The sequence below is a fragment of the Scyliorhinus torazame genome, chromosome 14 (assembly GCF_047496885.1).
Source record: "Scyliorhinus torazame isolate Kashiwa2021f chromosome 14, sScyTor2.1, whole genome shotgun sequence".
NCBI lineage: Eukaryota > Metazoa > Chordata > Chondrichthyes > Carcharhiniformes > Scyliorhinidae > Scyliorhinus > Scyliorhinus torazame.
In genome coordinates, this window is record NC_092720.1 from 166109092 (window position 1) to 166132963 (window position 23872).

A 23872-nucleotide genomic window follows, 5' to 3' on the forward strand; every position below is an offset into this window, starting at 1 on the left:
ATCCACTGTCGATTTTCCCTCTTTCTACCGTCCTTCCTTTTTGTCGGTATAAACCTTTGCTGAGCACTGTGAAAAATCGCTTGGAAGGTTCTCCACTGTTCCTCAACTGTTCCGCCATAAAGTCTTTGCTCCCAGTCTACCTTAGCTAGTTCTTCTCTCATCCCATTGTAATCTCCTTTGTTTAAGCACAAAACACTAGTGTTTGATTTTACCTTCTCACCCTCCATCTGTATTTTAAATTCCACGATATTATGATTGCTCCTTCCGAGAGGATCCCGAACTATGAGATCATGAATCAATCCTGTCTCATTACACAGGACCAGATCTAGGACCGCGTGTTCCCTCGTAGGTTCCATTACATACTGTTCTAGGAAACTATCACGGATACATTCTATAAACTCCTCCTCAAGGATACCTTGTCCGACCTGGTTAAACCAATCGACGTGTAGATTAAACTCCCCCATGAAAACTGCTGTACCATTTCTACATGCATCCGTTATCCGTACAATATCTTTGTTTATTCGATGATGGATGTTTATCCATCATCGACATGGATACCACTATTACACGTGAGAACACCACCCACCAGGTACGCGGTACATACTCGTGCGACTCGGCCAACGTTGTCTACCTCATACGCTGCAGGAAAGGATGTCCCGAAGCGTGGTACATTGGCGAGACCATGCAGACGCTGCAACAACGAATGAACGGACATCGCGCAACAATCACCAGGCAGGAATGTTCCCTTCCAGTCGGGGAACACTTCAGCAGTCAAGGGCATTCAGCCTCTGATCTCCGGGTAAACGTTCTCCAAGGCGGCCTTCAGGACCCGCGACAACGCAGAATCGCCGAGCAGAAACGTATAGCCAAGTTCCGCACACATGAGTGCGGCCTCAACCGGGACCTGGGATTCATGTCGCATTACATTCATCCCCCACCATCTGGCCTGCGAAATCCTACCAACTGTCCTGGCTTGGTACAATTCACACCTCTTTAACCTGGGGTTACCCCATCTCTGGATCTGTAAAGATTTAATCACCTGCTAATGCTCGCATTCCAAGCATTGTTTGGCATCTTTGAATTTGTCTATATATGTGTTTCTGGAACAGACCTCTTCATTCACCTGAGGAAGGAGCAGCACTCCGAAAGCGAGTGACATCGAAAAAGACCTGGTGTTGTAAGACTTCGTTCTTTGTTTATTGCCTGCCCCACCATAATGTATTCAAAAAGGACAATCCACCCAAGTTGCACATCTTTTTGTTTATTGGACGAGACCAAGGGAGACACGGGGAGAATGTGCAAACTCCACACAGTCCTGTATTTTTCTCTGTATCTGTGCCCCTTGCACCTCAGGGTGAAAGATTTCGCAGGTTTGGATTGTGCCTCGCGGAGGAAAATCAATGTCAGAAGTGGGATTCGAACCGACGCCTCCAGAAGAGACTGCGACCTGAACGCAGCGCCTTAGACCGCTCGGCTATCCTGACAACTCCAATCAGACCTCGCTCTCTGCACAGGTCAATTTGAATTTCAGCTTCCATGTCATTATATTCATAATTCAATGTGCTTTTCCGTTTTTCAACCTCCGCGAGAGTCGTGTATCTGAGTCCCATCCTTCCCCAAGCCGCCGGGGGTTGAGGAGCTTCTCATCGCTGCATTGATCTGTCTGCTCAAATCAACAAATACCAAATTCCCGCCCGACCTGTTCGAAGATGTTGAGAGAATAACATCTGGGCAAGGTGAAGTATGCAATTGGAGAGCTGCCTCCTGGCGACAAGAATATTTCTCCACAGCTGCTTTCGGAGCTGCTGAATATTTCCAGAATTTACTGTTTCTGATTTTGCGCCTTCATTACAAGATTTCATTGACTGACAAACCAAAACTTGCCTCTACTGCGCAGCTCCAGTCCTTCTCACAGACACGTCCACTCTTCACCTTCCGACACACAAACTTTAAAATCGTCTGTTTCCACTCTCATATCATGCGGCATTGCCTTCACACCAGGATCTCCACCCGCCCACCAGCGGCGCAGGTAGCTGCAGCGTTTCTTCGGAATTTGCAAGGGCAAAAGGAACACAGTGTCTGTGAGGTAATCATAGATTTTACAGTGCAGAAGGAGGCCATTCGGCCCATCGAGTCTGCACCGGCTCTTGGAAAGAGCACCCTACCCAAGGTCAACACCTCCACCCTATCACCATAACCCAGTAACCCCACCCAACATTAAGTGCAATTTTGGATACTAAGGGCAATTTATCATGGCCAATCCACCTAACCTGCACATCTTTGGACTGTGGGAGGAAACCGGAGCACCCGGGGGAAACCAACGCACACATGGGGAGGATGTGCAGACTCTGCACAGACAGTGATCCAAGCCGGAATCGAACCTGGGACCCTGAAGATGTGAAGCAATTATGCTGTCCACAATGCTAAGGGCTTAACCCTAATTTCATCCATTTTCGTGATGTGAGCGTCCCTGGTTAGACCAGCATTTATTGGCCATTCCGAGTTGCCCTTCAGGCAGTGCTGGTTCGTTGCCTTCTTGAATCTCTGCACTCCTTCAGGTGTAGGTACACCCACTGTGCTGTTAGGGAGGGTTTTCCAGGTTTTGCCCCAGCGACAATGAAGGAACGGCGATATATTTCCAAGTCAGGATGGTGAGTGCCTTGGAGGGGAACCTCCAGGTGGTGGGGTTCCCAGTTATCTACTGATCTTTTTACTTTATTTGATTTTATTTGATTTATTATCACGTGTACTGATATACAGTGAAAAATATTGTTCTGCATACAGTTAAGACAGATCATTCCACTCAGCAGAGAAGATGTGTGAAGAAATCAGTTCAGACCATTAGATGGTCAATCAGGAGTCTGGTAACAATGGTGAAGCAGTTGTTTTTGAACCTGGGAGTGTGTGTTCTCAGACTTTTGCATCTCCTGCCCGGTGGAAGAGGTTGGAAGAGATAATAAACCGGGTGAGAGGGGTCTTTAATTAAGCTGCCCGCTTTCCCAAGTCAACGGGAGGTGCAGAGAGAGTGAATGGATGGGAGACAGATTTGCATGATGGACTGGGCGGTGTTCATGGCTCTATAGTTTCTTACGGTCTTTGGCCGAACAGAGGCCACACCAGGCTGTGATGCAGCCAGACAGGATGCTTTCTATGGTCATGGGTTTGGAAGGTGTGTCCAACGAACATTAGTGATTTACTGCAGTGCATTCTGTTGGTCGGTCGTGGAGGGTTTGAATCTTTGCAGAAGGAGCAATCAAGCTCCACACTCACTTACACTGGCATTGACCCATAATGAGCGAATCCCACAACACTCACACTGACGCACTTCCATTTCCACCAACACCATTCGAAGAGTGAAAATGTGGAGATACACAAACTTCCTTCCAGAACCAGAGACTGACAAATACAGAATTAATTCCAATCTAATTCACTGTTCCGGAAACCGACTGTCGGAACAAATCGCTTGCACACGCACAATTCCACGGACACAATCAGAAAGTGACCCAACGCTCATACAGTAGCAGAAAATGCGAAACACAGTCAGAATATGACACAGATATAATGTACCAGAGACTTACAGATACAAAATGAAGCACTTACACTCACACAAAGTAGAAGAAGTGGGTCTGAGAGTAAACTCCCACTGCACGTCTATTTCTACTGATCGGTTCAGAATGTCACCACTTCACTCGGCAATGGCACATAAATGATTGAGCTGAAATATAACCGATATACTGAACGGAAATTAGCCGAACGCGACGAGGTGGCCGAGTGGTTAAGGCGATGATCCATTGTGCTTTGCACGCGTGTGTTCGAATCCCATCTTCGTCGCTTTTTCGTCCACCGTTTTCTCAGAACTGCATCACTTTTGCCGTGACGTGGATTTGCAACCACTGATGTGACAATCCAGCCCAAGCTGTGATGCCAGATTGTATCCAGTTGTGTTGGAAGAGCGCGAATTCAGAGACTGAGTTGGACACTTAGAGAGGAACTACTTTGTCTGTTGGGGAATGTCAAAGTCAAGCCACATTTCTAATTTCAGGGGAATGACGAGCTCAAGAAATTTTGACATTAACCCCATAAAACTCTGCTGAAGCTGGGGAATGGGTGGATTCAAAAAATGAATTCAGAACTTTAATGTAGCAGCGGCAATGCAGCTTCACCGGAATGATACAGGTATAGAAAGTTTCAATTATGAGGACAGCTTCGAATCATAGAATGGTGACAGCACAGGATGAGGCCATTCAGCCCACGTGTCCGTGACAGCCGGCAGTAGTTGTTTCATATTCCCAGTGATAAAAACAAAAAATGCTGGAAAATCTCAGCAGGTCTGGCAGGATTTGTGGAGAGGGAAACAGAGAATCGCAAGAAGGGTCATACTGGACTGGAAACGACAACTCTGTTTCTCTCTCCACAGATGCTGCCAGACCAGCCGGGTTTTTCCAACATTTTCTATTTTTATTGCCGGATTTTATGAAGAATCTCCATAGCGGCCTTGCCTTTGTACTCGACGCGTCTATTTATAAAGCCAGTTTCCAAATGTCTTTTGCAGTGTTCCCTGTGGAAACCAACGAACCAAAAATAACCAAATTAACCCAATGATCCTGATGAGAAAAGCAAGAGATAGCATTTTATTTCTTATGATTTAACTTTAAAAATCAAACAAAATTCAACCTCAATTAAACATGAATGAAGAAGCAAATTGCAGTTGATACAATCCACACATTGTGCATTATGTTTGGTCTCGCCTTTAAGGAATGTAGTTTCTGTTCAATAAATTTGGTTACGTATTTGCAACCCTCAGACTCTCAGTTCCTCCTGAGTTCCCAGCTTCCCAGTAGTTACTAAACAATATGATGAATCTTTATTCTGCATTAACTGAATGATCGAACACATTTCTACATAGAACTCCATGTGATCCGGTCAACATTATTTACTGTTTCACCCAGCTTGATGGCGCCAGTTTATTGCCACCAGAAACAGGAGTCTCCTGACCACATTACAGCTTTGGTCAAAACATGGGGCGAGTGTTTGCAGAGAGCGGGAATGGGAAATGATTCTGAACCTTTGAGTTAAATTGATCGGGTAGTTGGAGAGGAACTACTTTGTCAATCGAGCCGCACGGTAGCACAGTGTCAGCACTGTTGCTTCACGTCGCCAGGGGCCCGGGTTCGTTCCCAGGTTGGACCACCGTCTGTACGGAGTCTGCACGTTCTCCCCGTGTCTGGGCGGGTTTTCACCGGGTGCTGCGGTTTCCTCCCAAAGATGTGCGGGTGGATTGGCGACGCTATCTTGCCCAGTAGTGTCCAAAAGTTAGGTGAGGTTACAGGAATTGGATGGTGGAGTGGGCTGAGGAACGATGCTCTTTCAGGGTCTGGTGTAGACTCGATGGGCCGAATTGTCTCCTTCTGCTCTGTAAATTCTATATTGAATAAATCCGACATTGACAGCATATCTACACTCACGTTTGGTGAACAAGACTGCCAGGTTCAGAATGTCTCTCACACTCTCACATATTACCAGTGAGTGACAGACACAGAATGAATCACACATTCACAAACTGGAACTAAGAAAAGTTCATCTCCACATTTTTCTAGATCCCGCCGTCCCAAGTTCAATGTAATGTGAACAATTTTTGTCTCTTGTGCGTCTCTCTCTGATCTGTGAATTTCGCTCTAGCAGAGTGTGCTGCCATCTACTGCCCACAACACAGAATCGCAACAGAGCGGGAGAAATTCACATGAATTGGCGGCGTTGCAGATATCAGTGATGGGATGTCATCGGGTGTGAGCAAATAAAAAATATGAATTCGATGTTCTTGTATTTCCCCATGGACTTGGCCACTTTGGAAATATTTATCTGAAGGAGCAGAAATGTTTTAATGAGCGGATATGTGAACATTTGTGGTTCAGGGGGAGATTTCTCATTTACCAGACTGGAGTTAGGGTTCCATTCCCAGATATTGCCCTTTCTTTTTCTGAACCCATCTCTGACATCTTGCTCACTGTGTCTAAGAGGAAGAGTAGACAGGGATTATTGGTATTACTGAGACTTGGTTGAGGGAATGGCAAGACTGGCAACTAAATATCCCAGGGTATAGATGCTTCAGGAGGGATAGAGAGGGAGGTAAAAGGGGTGGAGGAGTTGGATTACTGGTCAGAGATTATATCACAGCTGTGATTAAGGAGGGCACGATGCAGGATTCGAGCACTGAGGCAATGTGGGTAGAGCTAAGAAATAGGAAGGGTGCAGTAACATTGTTGGGACTTTCCTACAGGCCTCCCAAAAGTGAGCGTGAAGTAGAGGTACAAATATGTAGACAGATTATAGAAAAATGTAGGAGCAATAGTGTGGTCGTGATGGGGGATTTTAACTTCCCCAACATTGAATGGGACTCTTGTAGTGTTGGGGGCGTAGATGGAGCAGAATGTGTAAGGAGCATCCAGAAGAGTTTTTTTTAGAGCAGCATGTCAATAGTCCAACTCGGGAAGGGGCCATACTGGACCTGGTATTGGGGAATGATCCCGACCAGGTGGTTGAAGTTTCAGTCGGTGATTACTTTGGGAGTAGCAATCACAATTCCGTAAGTTTTAGAATACTCATGGACAAAGACGAGAGTGGTTCTAAAGGAAGAGTGCTAAATTGGGGAAAGGCCAAGCATACAAAATTCGGCAGGAGCTAGGGAATGTGGATTGAGAGAAGCTGTTTAAGGATAAATCCACATTTGAAATGTGGGAGTATTGTAAGGAAAGGTTGATAAGAGTGCAGGACAGACATGTCCCTGTGAAAATGAGGGATAGAAATGGAAACATGAAGGAACTATGGATGACGGGTGGAATTGTGAGACTAGATAAGATGAAAATGGAAGCATACATAAGATCTCGGCGACTTACAACTGATGAAGCTTTGGAGGAATATCGGGAAAGTAGGATAAATCTCAAACGCGCAATAAATAGCATTAAATTGTGTCCACCTTCAGACCTTGCAGTTTCCCAGTACCTTCTCCTTAGTGGTGGCCACTACACTCTCCTCTGACCCCTGATTTTCATGAAGCTCTGGTATTCCACTGGTGTCTTACACCGTAAAGACTTTAACAAAGTAACTATTCAGTTCCCCTGCCATTCCTTTGTTTCCCATTACTACTTCTCCAGCCTCATTTTCCAGTGGTACGTTGTCTATTCCTGCCACTCTCTTACCTTGTATGTATTGAAAAAAAATCTTCCTCTTTTCTTTCATATTAATAGCTAGCTTTCACTCGTATTTCAACTTCTCCCCTCTTATTGCTTTTCCAATTGTTCTCTGCTCGTCTGAAAAGGTGTCCCAATTCTCACCAAATTGGATGCCTTTTCTTTTGCTTTTATGGTGTCCCTGAATTCCTTTGTCGTCCATGGATGCCTCGACAACGACTGCATTTCTACTCTGTGCTGTTTCATCCTGTGTAGTTACGTGCCCATTGATGCCATGGTCTGGACTGCAATCCTTCCGTGTATCACCATTGCCAGCCGTCGCCAATGCTGAGTGCCGGTTTGACAGTGGCACACTTTCTGCCTCTTTCTGCTATTCCAGGTTGCCCCACATCTACTATCCTTTTTTTAAAATAAATTTAGAGTACCAATTCGTTTTCCCAATTCCGGGGCAATTTAACATGGCCAATCCACTTACTCGGCACATCTTTGGCGTGTGGGGGTGAAACCCATGCCAACACGGGGAGAATGTGCAATCTACCCATATCTACAATCGTGAACTCTCCCATTCCCTTTGGGCTCTTCACCTCCTGGAACGTACACATCCTCCTGGATTCTCCACAGTGACTCCAGCTGCCCCTCAAACTTAGAAAACTTAACCTCGAGCTCAAGTAGTTCGGGCCACTGCCTACACATGTGTCCCCCAAAACACATGACGTGGCAGAGATTTTCCCACATGGGGCAGGATCTGCACGGAGCAGTTGCCCATCATGATCGAAAAAGGAACCTCTATTCCCTCTTTTAGAATCTAATCATTACCTTCTTTAGACTATTAATTTTATGAATGCCTCGATCTGCTCTGCACTAATACTCCTATTACACTTACACTTACTGTTCTACTGTCTGTGAGGAGTCTGCACGTTCGCCCGTGTCTGCGTGGGTTTCCTCCGGGTGCTCCGGGTTCCTCCCACAGTCCAAAGATGTCCAGGTTAGATGGATTGGCCATGCTAAATTGTCATTAGTGGCCAAAAAGATGAGAATATGTTGTTGGGTGACGGGGATAGGGTAAAAGTGAGGGCTTAAGTGGGTCAGTACAGACACGATGGGCCGAATGGCTTCCTTCTGTACTGTGTGTTCTTTGTTCCTATGGACTCACCATGATTGAAATATTTTGTTTTCCAGCTCGAGATTAAATCAATGTCCTAATTTAGAGAGAAAACAGAGAAATATGCCCAAACCAACCAGCCTTTCCTGTGATATCATGCTTTGAGTATTTATTTTAAATTTGGCTGATTTGTTCAGCCCCTCCCCCACTCCTCTCTCACTACTGCTCTTGGGCTCCGTGTCATCAGCAAACTGGATATAGGCTGGCAGTCATCACATTTTAACAGAGCTCTGGGAGTGGGAACAGAAATGCCAGCTGACCTGACAGAGCATCGGTTCTGTATAAATCCCTTCACTCTGAAAAACAACCGCTCACCACTACTTTTTCCTTCCTACCCCTTATCCAATTTTGTATCCAAGCACTCACTGCCCCTTTAATCCCATCTGCTTGAACGTTACTAGCAAGTCGATTATTGGGGACTTTTTCAATCCACTTTTGAAGTCTAGACACCATCAACCTCACACCCCGGCTCAATGTACTCTGTAACTTCATCATAGAACTTCATTAAGTATTTCAGTTATGATTTTCGGTAACCAATCTGTACTGTTTGTCATTTATCAATCCGCGTTCTACCGCGTGACAGTGAATTTTCTCTCAGATTATTGTCTCTAAAGGTTTCCCCACCAACAACATTAGACTAACTGCTCTGTAGTTACTGGGTTTATCCCTCTCCATTTGAAACACGGATGTCACATTAACAACCTGCAGTTCTCTGGCTTCACTCCCATATCCAAGGCGGATTGAAACATTGTGGCTGGAAGCTCCACTATTTCCACCCTTCCTTTCCTCGGTGATCCAGGATGTGTCACATCTGGATTGGGTGACTTTTCTACTGCGAGCTCTGCCAACCTTTTCATTGTCTCCTCTTTATCTATTTTCATCCTGATCAATTCCTCCACCAGCTCCGCCTTCAGTGTGTCATTAGCAGCTTCTGTGTTCTGCTTTGTTCTCTAAAGTATTGTGATTGAGACAAATATCGTCATTCTGCTTTGGACGTCCCACAGAGCACATGATGTGGAGGCAACGGCTCTCAGCTGTCCCAATATTTCACTGAAATGAGCTGTCTATTTAAAGTTCTGTCTATTTAATGAAAGTTCCGCTCTTTGGTTCTTGTACTTTTTTCCTATTGTCCCTCGATTTAAATTGTAAAGCAGCTCCTTCCCCCTCTGTACCTAATCCCCACTAACAATAAATCCACATTTAAAACTCTTCACTCTTCAATTCACTCTCTACGTGTTTGCGCTCGTAGGTCATTCAAGTTATTATCTGTAATTTAATTGTTGCATTTCATGTATTTGAAAGTAAAGTTTGTTTTAGAATTATCAACTCATTTTCACGAATTATTGTTTATTTGAATTCAATGTCTTAAACTGTACGTTTCAACAAAAAATACCTGATTACTTATTTGTTGTGTAATGATGTGTCTATTCCACTCAGTTCAATAAACCCTGTAGTAAACAGAAGGGTTCATCCAGAGAATGTGTCTACTTGATGAACTGGAGCTCTCAGATTTTACTCCTTGATCTTCACAAGAGTTGATGGAGTTTTGTCCTTGCCGTGCTGTCTGGTGTTGATTTACTCTGATTCTTCACCTGATTTCTCTGTTGTCCAATGACGTTCTCTCAGCAGAGTTCTCAATAATAACCTGACTTTTCCTCGCAGTATTTGAATCTCAATGTTTTTTTTCAACTATTTTGGCAAAGGATTTAGTTTTGGAAATATCGCTCTAACTCTCCTCATGGCCAAGCGGGACGTTTAACTGCTGTATTTTCAAGCAGCAGACAGCTTTATTTGAAAAGCCATTGTGACAGGTTTTGGGTTTGATACCAGTCACAAATCTGATTGTGGCTCCAGCTGTCATGTGACCTGTCAGGAGATGGCCTCATAATTGCCCCAGTCATGTATCTGTGGATTGGATGATTTCTTTGACACTTTCACCGTGGCTGACTTGGTAGCTTTCGCCTTTGAAACACAAGGTGTGTCTTCAAATCGGCATTGCAGAATTTGTGTGTAATAAGGAAGGCTAACACTCTAGTACAGTACTGAGGGAGAGCTGCACTATTGGAGATTTTAAACCAAGGCCATGTCCACCCTATCATTCTGTTTTAAGTGATGCCAGGATGCTGTGCTGAAGACACAGGAGCAGAGGGGCGATCACCCCGATTACTGGCTGATACTTATCCGAGATTTGCGGCTTGAACAGGATAATTTATTCATTCCTGGATTTATTGGAAGCTGAGTTTTGTGTGGAACTCTAGTTCAGGACTGTGGTCAAGAGTGCACGAATAATGATCTCAACAAAAGGATGAGACCTCATTGTAATTCCCTCCAGATGTAGTTTTTCTTTATGAAGAGGGGTTGGAGGAATTAACTTTAACAGGTAACATGTACCCTGAAACTCAGTGAAAGGCTATAACCTCTGCTTGGAATCTGATCACCGCCTCAACCGCAACATTCAGCTTGTGTGGCAGACATGACAACTAACTTCCCAGCAACGCCCCTCCCCCTCCCCTGCCTGCCGAACGACCCCCCCCCCCCCCCCTCCCCCGCCCCGCCCCACCCCCACTCCCCAGCACAGACTGGATAATATCCCAAAGTCGTATCCGGCGATTGCCTCATTGTTCCACCACCTTGTTCTCTTCCCCAGAACTATGAGAATCTCAGCCCAAATCCTCAGACCTTTTATTCTCTCTTCAACCAACATTTTGTCCCCTGATTCCTGGAAGAGGGGCTCGGCATTCCGAGTTCCTCTGCAGACACCCGGTTGCTGCTAATGGACCAAAAGAGCCCTGAAACCTGAAACAATAAACTCTCTCACAGGCCTGTGAACATGTCTCCATTAGACGGTTCAGTGAATACCTGCAGAATAAATAACAATGGAGAGAAGTGCGAGCAGTTTCAATGTCACAATTTTGTGGAAATAGAGGAATTTTTTAAAAAACGTCGAAAATACTGAACAGATCCTCTGGATGGAGGACTCAAGTCAAAGGGGAAAAGCACAAATGAAAGCTGCAAATACTTTACGGATCTGTAACATCTGTGAAACAAGAAATAGTTCACACTTCAGATCCGGACCTTTCATTGGAACGACCTGTTCTCTCGCCAAGGATGTATTTTCTGTCTTCGTTTCAGATTTACAGCGTTTGCAGTATTTTACTTTTAGGTCAAACGGCAGAGTTGTCTTTCCTCCACTGAGGGGTATTGTAGGTCTGTCTGGCTGTGAGCAGCAGATACCAGAGAACCCCACCACCTGGAGGTCCCTTTCGAAGTCCAGAAGTACCCAACTTGGAAATATATTGCTATTCCATCACTGGCGCTGGGGCAAAATCATGAAACTGTTCAAGAATGCAGCTCACCACAACTTTCTCAAGGATAACTAGGGATGGACAATAAATGCTGCCGTCATCAGCGACTCCAACGCCCTGTAAATAATAAATAAACAAGTAGTCGACCTTAAAACCTAATTTTACCTTCGAAAGAGAGTTGATGTCCCTTATTTCACAACCAGTCCTAATTTCACATGAATTCTGCGTTCGAACTGTTCCTTGTCTTCACTTCTAAGCGCAGGGTGAGGCGCTTGAAAGTCACTGCGCTGGCTGGGAACCGAACCGCGTCCCCTGCGTGGGAAGCAATTATGCTCTTCACAACACGACCAACGCATACAACCCAGAGTCAAGCAATGCTGCCTTTGTAATTTGGGGTATGGTTTTGTTCAATTGGCTGGAGAGCTGGTTTGAGATGCAGAGCGAGGCCAATGACTTGGACCGGCTGAGATTATTCATGAAACACAATACAACCTTGTCCCTGTTCTGGGGTGTGGTGATCCTCAGGTCAAATCACTACCCTCAAAGGGGAAATCCGCCTCTGGTCACTTAGGGCTGCATCGACTTTAGCTTTACCTTTCATTTTGTGCATTGAAATTTCTTGAAAATGTTTTGTAGGAATTCTTACCTTTTTATGTATTTCACTCCAATTTAATATGCTCATGAATGAAAGTGTCCTTGTACTACTTCCGTTTAGCCAGGAGATGGCACCAGTCTGCAATAAGTGTGAGGATGCAACTTATTTCTGATGTTCTGGGTGTCATTATGTCGGACTCTAACTCTGGCCTGAGACCTCAGCTTGTCCTTGTGTCCTGATGCTGCCGTTTTCACACTGTTTAATCTATCTTTATTATTGGACATCATTATCTTACTGTTTTGGTTGCTAATTTCATCAGGCACCAGGAGTGTCCATAGCACCGTTTATACTGAGCTTTGCTGATCTCATTGTCTCTGACTGAGAACTCATTTGTTAATTTTGAAGTCCGGCTTTTATTGAAACGAAGTCTCCACTGAAAACAAATTGAACGTTAGTAACACATGGTGGTGAGATTTTTTGTGAATTTTATTTGAGGAGGGGCCCCTTCTTTTCTGTCCTGACTGCGATATCTAATTAAATAATTCACCACTCTGATGGCCAGGAACTGAACCTGGGTCAAATGCTCGGACAGTCACCGCTATACCACCATCGCTCACCGGGCTATATCACCCCCTCTGTGTTAATAGAACGAATACACAAGCAACGAAGCGGGACAATGTATTAAATCAGACACTAGATAATCTTGCTACAAATATGGCTGTCATGGACATCTAAACTTTCCTGATAGATCGTGATGAGCAGGGCCGCTCAGTCAGAAAGTAGATCTATGGGGCATTATATGTGTTCTTCTAATGGTTGCAATAATTTTTGTCTTTAAACGCAATGTTGATATTGTTTGGCTCCAATTCTAAAGTGTTATGTATGGATAGTTACCTTGTTGCACAACTCGCGTCCAGCCTGGAGATGGGAGCAATGCACAATCATTTGGATTTGCCTCTTGTGTGCGCACATCTCGATAGGAATGGAGCTCTGCTGCCCGGGGAACTGGGTAGGCTAGAGGCACAGATACTGACCAGCTGCAGTCTCTCCAAATAGTTTCCCCAAAATCACTGAACTAAACAAAAACAAGCGCGACTGATCTTTTAAAAAACAATGACCGACTCTCTGAAAACACAATTCCAGCACCTCTTAACGAATCGATTTGTAGTAACGAATTCACTCGGAACCGCTTCAATGTCGGCCGCAATTTCTTGCCAGCCCTCAGACAGTCACTGAGTGGATAGAAGTTTGCTTCACATTTCAGGGTCTGGCTAAATAAAATAAATCACAGGCCCCTGATCAGCTTTTCTCCTGTTCTCAGACATATCCACTTTCTACAAGGGCGCACCAACTGGTTTTCAGAGTAAGAGTCAGGCTGCAGTCCTCTCGTTCTCTCTCGATCCCTTTATCTCAGAACCACCTTACAGCCAGGAATGGATCTTCAGACAGATCCAAGAGTGGAATAGTTTATCGATCCTTCCACTGATTCAGGACGCCCATCACCAGGATGCATTCCTCCAAAAGAGTTGGGATGAGATGGGACTGTGTATCCCATCAGTAGAAGCGCAGACACACTGAGTGAGGGAGAGAGCAAGAAACAAAGAAACAGAGAGAGAGAGACAAAGGAAAGGCAACAAGAACATATTTTAAAATGCATTTAATTCCTGTCACGATCTTTTACCACAGAAATACTTTCAGCTGAATGAACCCAAACCACGGTTCCACACAGTCGCTGACGTTGCTGCTTTCGCTTCCAAATGTTGCAGAAAACGTTTTATCTTTACATATCATTTAGTTTCTAAAAATAATGTTAAATATCGAACTGAACTCGATAAATGTTACGTTCTTCAAACCAACCAGCGAAATTTGTATGAAACCGATCTATCAGGAAAGTTTAGATGTCCATGACAGCCATACTTATAGCAAGATTATCTAGTGTCTTATTTATACTTTGTCCTGCTTCGTTGCTTGTGTATTCGTTCTATTAATATAAAGCTTAATTGCAATTATTTTTTCAGTCAGCCCTTCTCTGGGGAACTTCGCCGATTTGCACACAGCCCCCCCCCCCCCCCCCCCCCATTTCCCGCTCTTCTTCTTAATAAAATGAATCACTTCATTCTTCATCTGCCACATGTCCTCCCATTCATCCAACCTGCCTGTGTCTTTTCTGAGTTCGGCTGCAGCTTCTGTCGTGCTTTCCACAGCCATAGGACGCCGCAAACAATTTACAGACAATAAAATACTTTTCAGCAGTAGTCACTGCGCAAATTACTGAACTTTTGGACTGCGTGTTGGACAAGTTCAGAAATTTCCGCGTGGGAAAGGGGAACACGCCCTACACATCTGGCTCTGTGCCACAACGTGTTGCCTGTCCCGTGAAGCATTCACATTTGTGGTTTCATATTGTGGAGTCGACGTTTAGATAAAGTTTGAAGAAATCAGCAACAGGTTGATCAATTTTTTCCCAGAGCCCCCGAACATTCTTCTCTTAAGGTAACAGCAGCCACTTTCCTATTTGCATTCAGAAGAAATCATAGAATTCCCACAGTGCAAAAGGCGGCCGGTCTGCCCAACGAGTCTGCACCGACACTCTGAAAGAGGCCTTATGCCCCACCCTATTCGCATAAAGTATCCCCATCTAGATTATTGGGCACTAACGGGCAATTTAGCATGGCCAATCCACCTAACCTGATGTACTAAACAAATGACTGAGATTGAAGGCAAACAAGCCTAATGGCCTACATCCTATGGCCTCAAAGAAAGAGGCAGCAGAGATAGTGGATCCATAGTTACAAAATTTGCTGATGTGGGAAACGTTCCAATGCGTTGGGAGAAAGCTAATAAGAACATAAGGACATAAGAACTAGGAGCTGGAGTAGGCCATCTGGCACCTCGAACCTGCTCCGCCATTCAATGAGATCATGGCTGACCTTTTGTGGACTCAGCTCCACTTTATAGCCAGCACACCATAACCCTTAATCCCTTTATTCGTCAAAAAACTATCTATCTTTATCTTAAAAACATTTAATGAAGGAGCCTCTACTGCTTCACTGTGCAAGGAAGTCCTCCTAAACACAGTCCTAAATCTACTTCCTCTTATTTTGAGGCTATGCCCCCTAGTTCTGCTTTCACCCGTCAATGGAAACAACTTGCCCGCATCTATCCTATCTATTCCCTTCATCATTTTATATGTTTCTATAAGATCCCACCTCATCCTTCTAAATTCCAACGAGTACAGTCCCAGTCTACTCAACCTCTCCTCGTAATCCAACCCCTTCAGCTCTGGGATTAACCTAGTGAATCTCCTCTGCACACCCTCCAGTGCCAGTACTTCCTTTCTCAAGTAATAAGACCAAAACTGAACACAATACACCAGATGTGGCCTCACTAACACCGTATACAATTGCAGCATAACCTCCCTAGTCTTAACCTCCATCCCTCTAGCAATGAAGGACAAAATTCCATTCGCCTTCTTAATCACCTGTTGCACCTGTAAACCAACTTTTTGCGACTCATGCACTGGCACACCCAGGTCTCTCTGCACAGTAGCATGTTTTAATATTTTATCACTTAAATAATAATCCCTTTTGCTGTTATTCCTACCAAAATGGATAACCTCACATTTGTCAACATTGTATTCTATCTGCCAGACCCTAGCCCATTCACTTAACCTATCCAAATCCCTCTGCAGGCTTCCAGTATCCTCTGCACTTTTTGCTTTACCACTCATCTTAGCGTCGTCTGCAAACTTGGACACATTGCCCATGGTCCCCAACTCCAAATCATCTATGTAAATTGTGAACAGTTGTGGGCCCAACACTGATCCCTGAGGGACACCACTAGCTACTGATTGCCAACCAGAGAAACACCCATTAATCCCCACTCTTTGCTTTCTATTAATTAACCAATCCTCTATCCATGCTATTACTTTCTCCTTAATGCCATGCATCTTTATCTTATGCAGCAATCTTTTGTGTGGCACCTTGTCAACGGCTTTCTGGAGATCCAGATATACCCCATCCATTGGTCATCTACCGCACTGGTAATGTCCTCAGAAAATTCCACTAAATTAGTTAGGCACGACCTGCCCTTTATAAACCCATGTTGCCCAATGGGACAACTTCCATCCAGATGCCTCGCTATTTCTTCCTTGATGATAGATTCCAGCATTTCCGCTACTACTGAAGTTCAGCTCACTGGCCGATAATTACCCGCTTTCTGCCTACCTCCTTTTTTAAACAGTGGTGTCACGTTTGCTAATTTCCAATCCGCCAGGACCACCCCAGAGTCTAGTGAATTTTGGTAAATTATTACTAGTGCATTTCCAATTTCCCGAGCCATCTCTTTTAGCACTCTGGGATGCATTCCATCAGGGACAGGAGACTTGTCTACCTTTAGCCCCATTAGCTTGCCCATCACTACCTCCTTAGTGATAACAATCCTCTCAAGGTCCTCACTTGTCATAGCCTCATTTCTATCAGTCACTGGCATGTTATCTGTGTCTTCCACTGTGAAGACCGATCCAAAAAACCTGTTCAGTTCCTCAGCCATTTCCTCATCTCCCATTATTAAATCTCCCTTCTCATCCTCTAAAGGACCAATATTTGCCTTAGCCACTCACTATTGTTTTATATGTTTGTATAAACTTTTACTATCTGTTTTTATATTCTGAGCAAGTTTACTCTCGTAATCTATCTTACTCTTCTTTATAGCCTTTTTAGTAGCTTTCTGTTGCCCCTAAAGATTTTCCAGTACTCTGGTCTCCCACTCCTCTTTGCCACTTTGTATGCTTTTTCCTTCAATTTGATATTCTCCCTTATTTCCTTAGATATCCACGGTCGATTTTCCCTCTTTCTACCGTCCTTCCTTTTTGTCGGTATAAACCTTTGCTGAGCACTGTGAAAAATTGCTTGGAAGGTTCTCCACTGCTCCTCAACTGTTTCACCGTAAAGTCTTTGCTCCCAGTCTACCTTAGCTAGTTCTTCTCTCATCCCATTGTAATCTCCTTTGTTTAAGCACAAAACACTAGTGTTTGATTTTACCTTCTCACCCTCCATCTGTATTTTAAATTCCACCATATTGTGATTGCTCCTTCGAGAGGATCTCTAACTATGAGATCATGAATCAATCCTGTCTCATTACACAGGACCAGATCTAGGACCGCTTGTTCCCTCGTAGGTTCCATTACATACTGTTCTAGGAAGCTATCGCGGATACAATCTATAAACTCCTCCTCAAGGCTGCCTTAACTGACCTGGTTAAACCAATCGACATGTACATTACAATCCCCCATTATCACTGCTGTACCATTTTTACATGCATCCATTATATCTTTGTTTATTGCCTGCCCCACCATAATGTAATGTCCTCATTCAAAAAGGACAATCCAACCAAGCTGCACATCTTTTTGTTTATCGGACGAGACCCACACAATCCGGTATTTTTCTCTGTATCTGCTCCCCTTGGGCCTCCGGTGAAAGATTTTGCAGGTTTGGATGGTGCCTATCAGAGGAAAATCGCTGTCAGGAGTGGGATTCGAACCCACGCCTCCAGAAGATACGCTGAATGCAGCAACGCTCTCTGCACAAAACAATTGGAATTTCAGCTTCCATGTCATTATATTCATAATTCAATGTGCTTTTCCGTTTTTCAACCGCCGCGAGAGTCGTGTATCTGAGTCCCATCCTTCCCCAAGCTGCCGGGGGTTGAGGAGCTTCTCATCGCTGCACTGATCTGTCTGCTGCAATCAACAAAGACCAGATTCCCGCCCTACATGTTCCTCACACAGAGATGTTGAGAGAATAACATCTGGGCAAGGTGAAGTATCCAATTAGAGATGTGCCTCCTGGCGACAAGAATATTTCTCTACAGCTGCTTTCGGAGCTGCTGAGTATTTCCAGAATTTACTGTTTCTGATTTTGCGCCTCCATTACAGGATTACATTGACTGACAAACCAAAACTTGCCTCTACTGCGCAGCCCCAGTCACAGTTTTTCAGTGACCTTCTCACAGACACGTTCACTCTTCACCTTCCGACACACAGACTTTAAAATCGTCAGTTTCCACTCTCACATCATGCAGCATTGCCTTCACACCAGGCCCTCCACCCGCCCGCCAGCGGCGTTTCTTAGGATTTTGCAAGGGCAATAGGAACACAGTGTCTGTGAGGTAATCATAGATTATCATAGAATTTACAGTGCAGAAGGAGGCCATTCGGCCCATCGAGTCTGCACCGGCTCTTGGAAAGAGCACCCTACCTAAGGTCAATACCTCCTCCCTAACCTCATAGCCCTAAGAGCAATTTAACCAAACCTGCACATCTTTGGACTGTGGGAGAAAACCTGAGTAGCAGGAGGAAAGCCACACACACACGGGGAGGATGTGCAGACTCCGCATAGACAGTGACCCAAGCCGGAATCGAACCTGGGATCCTGGAGCTGTGAAGCAATTGTGCTATCCACAATGCTAAGGGCTTAACCCTCATCCATTTTCGTGATGTGAGCGTCCCTGGTTAGGCCAGCATTTATTGGTCATTCTGAGTTGCCCTTCAGACAGTGCTGGTTAGTTGCCTTCTTGAACCTCTGCACTCCTTCAGGTGTAGGTACACCCACTGTGCTGTTAGGGAGGGTGTTCCAGGTTTTGCCCCAGCGACAGTGAAGGAACGGCGATATATTTCCAAGTCAGGGTGGTGAGTGCCTTGGGGGGGCAACCTCCAGGTGGTAGGGTTCCCAGTTATCTTTTGCTCTTTTTAGTTTATTTGATTTTCTTTGATTTATTATCACGTGTACAGTAAAAAATATTGTTCTGCATACAGTTAAGACAGATCATTCCACTCAGCAGAGGTGATGTGTGAAGAGATCAGTTCAGACCATAAGATGGTCAATCAGGAGTCTGGTAACAATGGTGAAGTAGCTGTTTGTGAACCTGGGAGTGTGCGTTCTCAGACTTTTGCATCTCCTGCCCGGTGGAAGAGGTTGGAAGAGATAATAACCTGGGTGGGAGGGGTCTTTAATTAAGCTGCCCGCTTTCCCAAGGCAACGGGAGGTGCAGAGAGAGTGAAAGGATGGGAGACAGATTTGCATGATGGACTGGGCGGTGTTCATGGCTCTATAGTTTCTTACAGTCTTTGGCCGAACAGAGGCCACACCAGGCTGTGATGCAGCCAGACAGGATGCTTTCTATTGTCATGGGTTTGGAAGGTGTGTCTAACGAACATTAGTGATTTACTGCATTGCATCTTGTAGATGGTACACACGGTTGCCACTGTTGGTCAGTCATGGAGGGTTTGAATGTTTGCAGAAGGAGCAATCAAGCTCCACACTCACTAACACTGGTATTGACCGATAATCAGCGAATCCCACAACACTCACACTGACGCACTTCCATTTACACCAACACCATTCGAAGAGTGAAAATGTGGAGATACACAAACTTCCTTCCAGAACCAGAGACTGACAAATAACGAATTAATTCCAATCTAATTCGCCGTTCCGGAAACCGACTGTCGGAACAAATCGCTTGCACACGCACAATTCCACGGACACAATCAGAAAGTGACCCAACGCTCATACAGTAGCAGAAAATGCTAAAAACAGTCAGAATATGACACAGATATAATGTACCAGAGACATACAGATACAAAATGAAGCATTTATACTCACACAAAGTTGAAGAAGTGGGTCTGAGAGTAAACTCCCACTGCACGTCTATTTCTACTGATCGGTTCAGAATGTAACCACTTCACTCGGTAATGGCACATGAATGGTTGAGCTGAACTATAACCGATATACTGAACGAAAAATTAACTGGACACGACGAGGTGGCCGAGTGCTTAAGGCGATGGACTGCTAATCCATTGTGCTTTGCACGCGTGGGTTCGAATCCCATCTTCGTCGCTTTTTCGTCCACCGTTTTCTCAGAACTGCATCACTTTTGCCGTAAGGTGGATTTGCAACCACTGATGTGACAATCCAGCCCAAGCTGTGATGCCAGATTGTATCGAGTTGTGTTGGAAGAGCGCGAATTCAAAGACTGAGTTCAACAGATTCGATACTTCGAGAGGAACTACATTGTCTTTTGGGGAGTGTCAAAGTCAAGCCACATTTCTTTGTTCAGGGGGATGACGAGTTTAAGAAATGTTCACAACCCCACAAAACTCTGCTGAAGCTGGGGAATGAGTGGATTCAAAAAATGAATTCATAACTTTACTGTAGCGGCGGCAATGCAGATTCACCGGAATGATGCAAGTATAGAAAGTTTCAATTATGAGGACAGCTTCGAATCATAGAATGGTGACAGCACAGGATGAGGCCATTCAGCCCACGTGTCCGTGTCAGTCGGCAGTAGTTGTTTCATATTCCCGTGATAAAAACAGAAAATGCTGGAAAATCTCAGCAGGTCTGGCAGGATTTGTGGAGAGGGAAACAGAGAATCGGAAGACGGGTCATACTGGACTGGAAACAGTACGAAGTCTTACAACACCAGGTTAAAGCCCAACAGGTTTGTTTCGATGTCACTAGCTTTCGGAGCGCTGCTCCTTCCTCAGGTGAATGCAGAGGTCTCTAATGCAGAATGCAGAGGACCTCTGCATTCACCTTAGGAAGGAGCAGCGCTCCGAAAGCTAGTGACATCGAAACAAACCGGTTGGACTTTAACCTGGTGTTGTAAGACTTCGTACTGTGCTCACCCCAGTCCAACGCCGGCATCTCCACATCATGGACTGGAAACGACAACTCTGTTTCTCTCTCCACAGATGCTGCCACACCAGCCGAGTTTTTCCAACATTTTCTATTTTTATTGCCGGATTTTATGAAGAATCTCCATGGCGGCCTTGCCTTTGTACTCGACGCTTCTATTTATAAAGCCGGGTTCCAAATGTCTTTTGTCCTGTTCCCTGTGGAAACCAACGAACCAAAAATAACCAAATTAACCCAATGATCCTGATGAGAAAAGCAAGAGATAGCATTTTATTTCTTATGATTTAACTTTAAAAATCAAACAAAATTCAACCTCAATTAAACATGAATGAAGAAGCAAATTGCAGTTGATACAATCCACACATTGTGCATTATGTTTGGTCTCGCCTTTAAGGAATGTCGTTTCTGTTCAATAAATTTGGGTTACGTATTTGCAACCCTCAGACTCTCAGCTCCTCCTGAGTTCCCAGCTTCCCAATAGGCTCCTCCTGAGTTCCCAGCTTCCCAATCGGCTCCTCCTGAGTTCCCAGCTTCCCAATAGTTGCTAAACAATATGATGAATCTTTATTCTGCATTAACTGAATGATCGAACACTTTTCTACATAGAACTCCCTCTGATCCGGTCAACGTTATTTACTGTGTCACCCAGCGTGATGGCGCCAGTTTATTGCCATCAAAATCAGGAGTCTCCTGACCACATTACAGCTTTGGTCAAAACATGGGGCGAGTGTTTGCAGAGAGCGGGAATGGGAAATGAATCCGAACGTTTGAGTGAAATTGATCGGGTAATTGGAGACTACTTTGTCAATCGAGCCATACGGTAGCACAGTGTTAGCACTGTTGCTTCACGTCGCCAGGCGCCCGGCTTCGTTCCCAGGTTGGATCACTGTCTGTACGGAGTCTGCACGTCCTCCCCGTGTCTGGGTGGGTTTTCTCCGGGAGCTGCGGTTTCCTCCCAAAGATGTGCGGGTGGATTGGTGACGCTAACTTGCCCAAGTAGTGTCCAAACGTTAGGTGAGGTTACAGGGATAGGATGGTGGAGTGGGCTGAGGAAGGATGCTCCTTCAGGGTCTGGTGTAGACTCGATGGGTCGAATGGCCTCCTTCTGCTCTGTAAATTCTATATTGAATAAACCCGACATTGACAGCATATCCACACTCACATATGGTGAGCAAGACTGCCAGGTTCAGAATGTCTCTCACACTCTCACATATTACCAGTGAGTGACAGACAAAGAATGAATCCCACATTCACAAACTGGAACTAAGAAAAGATCATCTCCACATTTTAATTTTTCTAAATCCCGCCGTCACAAGTTCAATATAATGTGAATAATTCTTGTCTCTTGTGCGTCTCTCTCTGATCTGTGAATTCGCTTTACCAGAGTGTGCTGCCATCTACTGCCCACAACACAGAAGCACAAGAGAGCGGGAGAAATTCACATGAATTGGCGGCGTTGCAGATGGGATGTCATCGGGTGTTAGTAAATCAAAAATATTAATTCGATGTTCTTGTATTTCCCCATGGACTTGGTCACTTTGGAAGTATTTATCTGAAGGAGCAGAAATGTTTTAATGAGCGGATATGTGAACATTTGTGGTTCAGGGGGAGATTTCTCATTTACCAGACTGGAGTTAGGGTTCCATTCCCAGATATTGCCCTTTCTTTTTCTGAACCCATCTCTGATATCTTGCTCATTGTGACTAAGGGGAAGAGTAGACAGGGATTATTGATATTACTGAGAATTGGTTGAGGGAATGGCAAGACTGGCAACTAAATATCCCAGGGTATAGATGCTTCAGGAGGGATAGGGAGGGAGGTAAAAGGGGTGGAGGAGTTGGATTACTGGTCAGAGATTATATCACAGCTGTGATTAAGGAGGGCACGATTGAGGATTCGAGCACTGAGGCAATATGGGTAGAGCTAAGAAATAGGAAGGGTGCAGTAACATTGCTACAGGCCTCCTAAAAGCGAGCGTGAATTGAGGTACAAATATGTGGACAGATTATTGAAAAATGTAGCAGCAATAGGGTGGTCGTGATGGGAGATTTTAACTTCCCCAACATTGAATGGGACTCTTGTAGTGTTGGAGGCGTAGATGGAGCAGAATTTGTAAGGAGCATCCAGGAGAGTTATTTGGAGCAGTATGTCAATAGTCCAACTTGGGAAGGGGCCATACTGGACCTTCTGGACCGGGTAAATGGAGTTGAAATCAGCCATGATTGAATGGTGGAGTGGACTCGATGGGCTGAATGGCCCTACTTCCGCTCCTATATCTTATGGTCTTATGGACCTGGTATTGGGGAATGATCCCTGCCAGGTGGTTGAAGTTTCAGTCGGTGATTACTTTGGGAGTAGCAATCACAATTCCGTAAATTTTAGAATACTCATGGACAAAGATGAGAGTGGTCCTTAAGGAAGAATGCTAAATTGGGGAAAGGCCAAGTATAGCAAAATTCGGCAGGACCTAGGGAATGTGGATTGGGAGCAGCTGTTTAAGGGTAAATCCACATTTGAAATGTGGGAGTATTTTAAGGAAAGGTTGATTAGAGTGCAGGACAGACATGTCCCTGTGAAAATGAGGGATAGAAATGGCAAGATTAGGGAACTATGGATGACGGGTGGAATTGTGAGACTAGCTAAAATGACAAAGGAAACATACATAAGATTTAGGCGACTTAAAACTGATGAAGCCTTGGCGTAATATCGGGAAAGTAGGATAAATCTCAAACGTGCAATAAAGAGGGCTAAAAGGGGTCATGAAATATCTTTGGCTAACAGGGTGAAGGAAAATCCTAAACCCTTTTATTTGTATATAAGGAGCAAAAGGGTAACTAGAGAAAGAATTGGCCCACTCAAAGACAAAAGAGGGAATTTATGCGTGGAGTCAGAGGAAATGGGTGAGATTCTTAATGAGTACTTTGCAT

General features: G+C 44.7%; 2 non-coding genes across 2 annotated transcripts; one reads left to right on the top strand and one right to left on the bottom strand.

Moving 5' to 3' along the window:
* Nucleotides 1-1401: 1401 nt before the first annotated feature.
* Nucleotides 1402-1484, bottom strand: trnal-cag (transfer RNA leucine (anticodon CAG)). The gene has a single exon. It is a non-coding gene; the product is annotated as a tRNA-Leu (tRNA).
* An 18578-nt stretch (nucleotides 1485-20062) lies between these two features.
* Nucleotides 20063-20144, top strand: trnas-gcu (transfer RNA serine (anticodon GCU)). The gene has a single exon. It is a non-coding gene; the product is annotated as a tRNA-Ser (tRNA).
* The last annotated feature ends 3728 nt before the right edge of the window (nucleotides 20145-23872 follow it).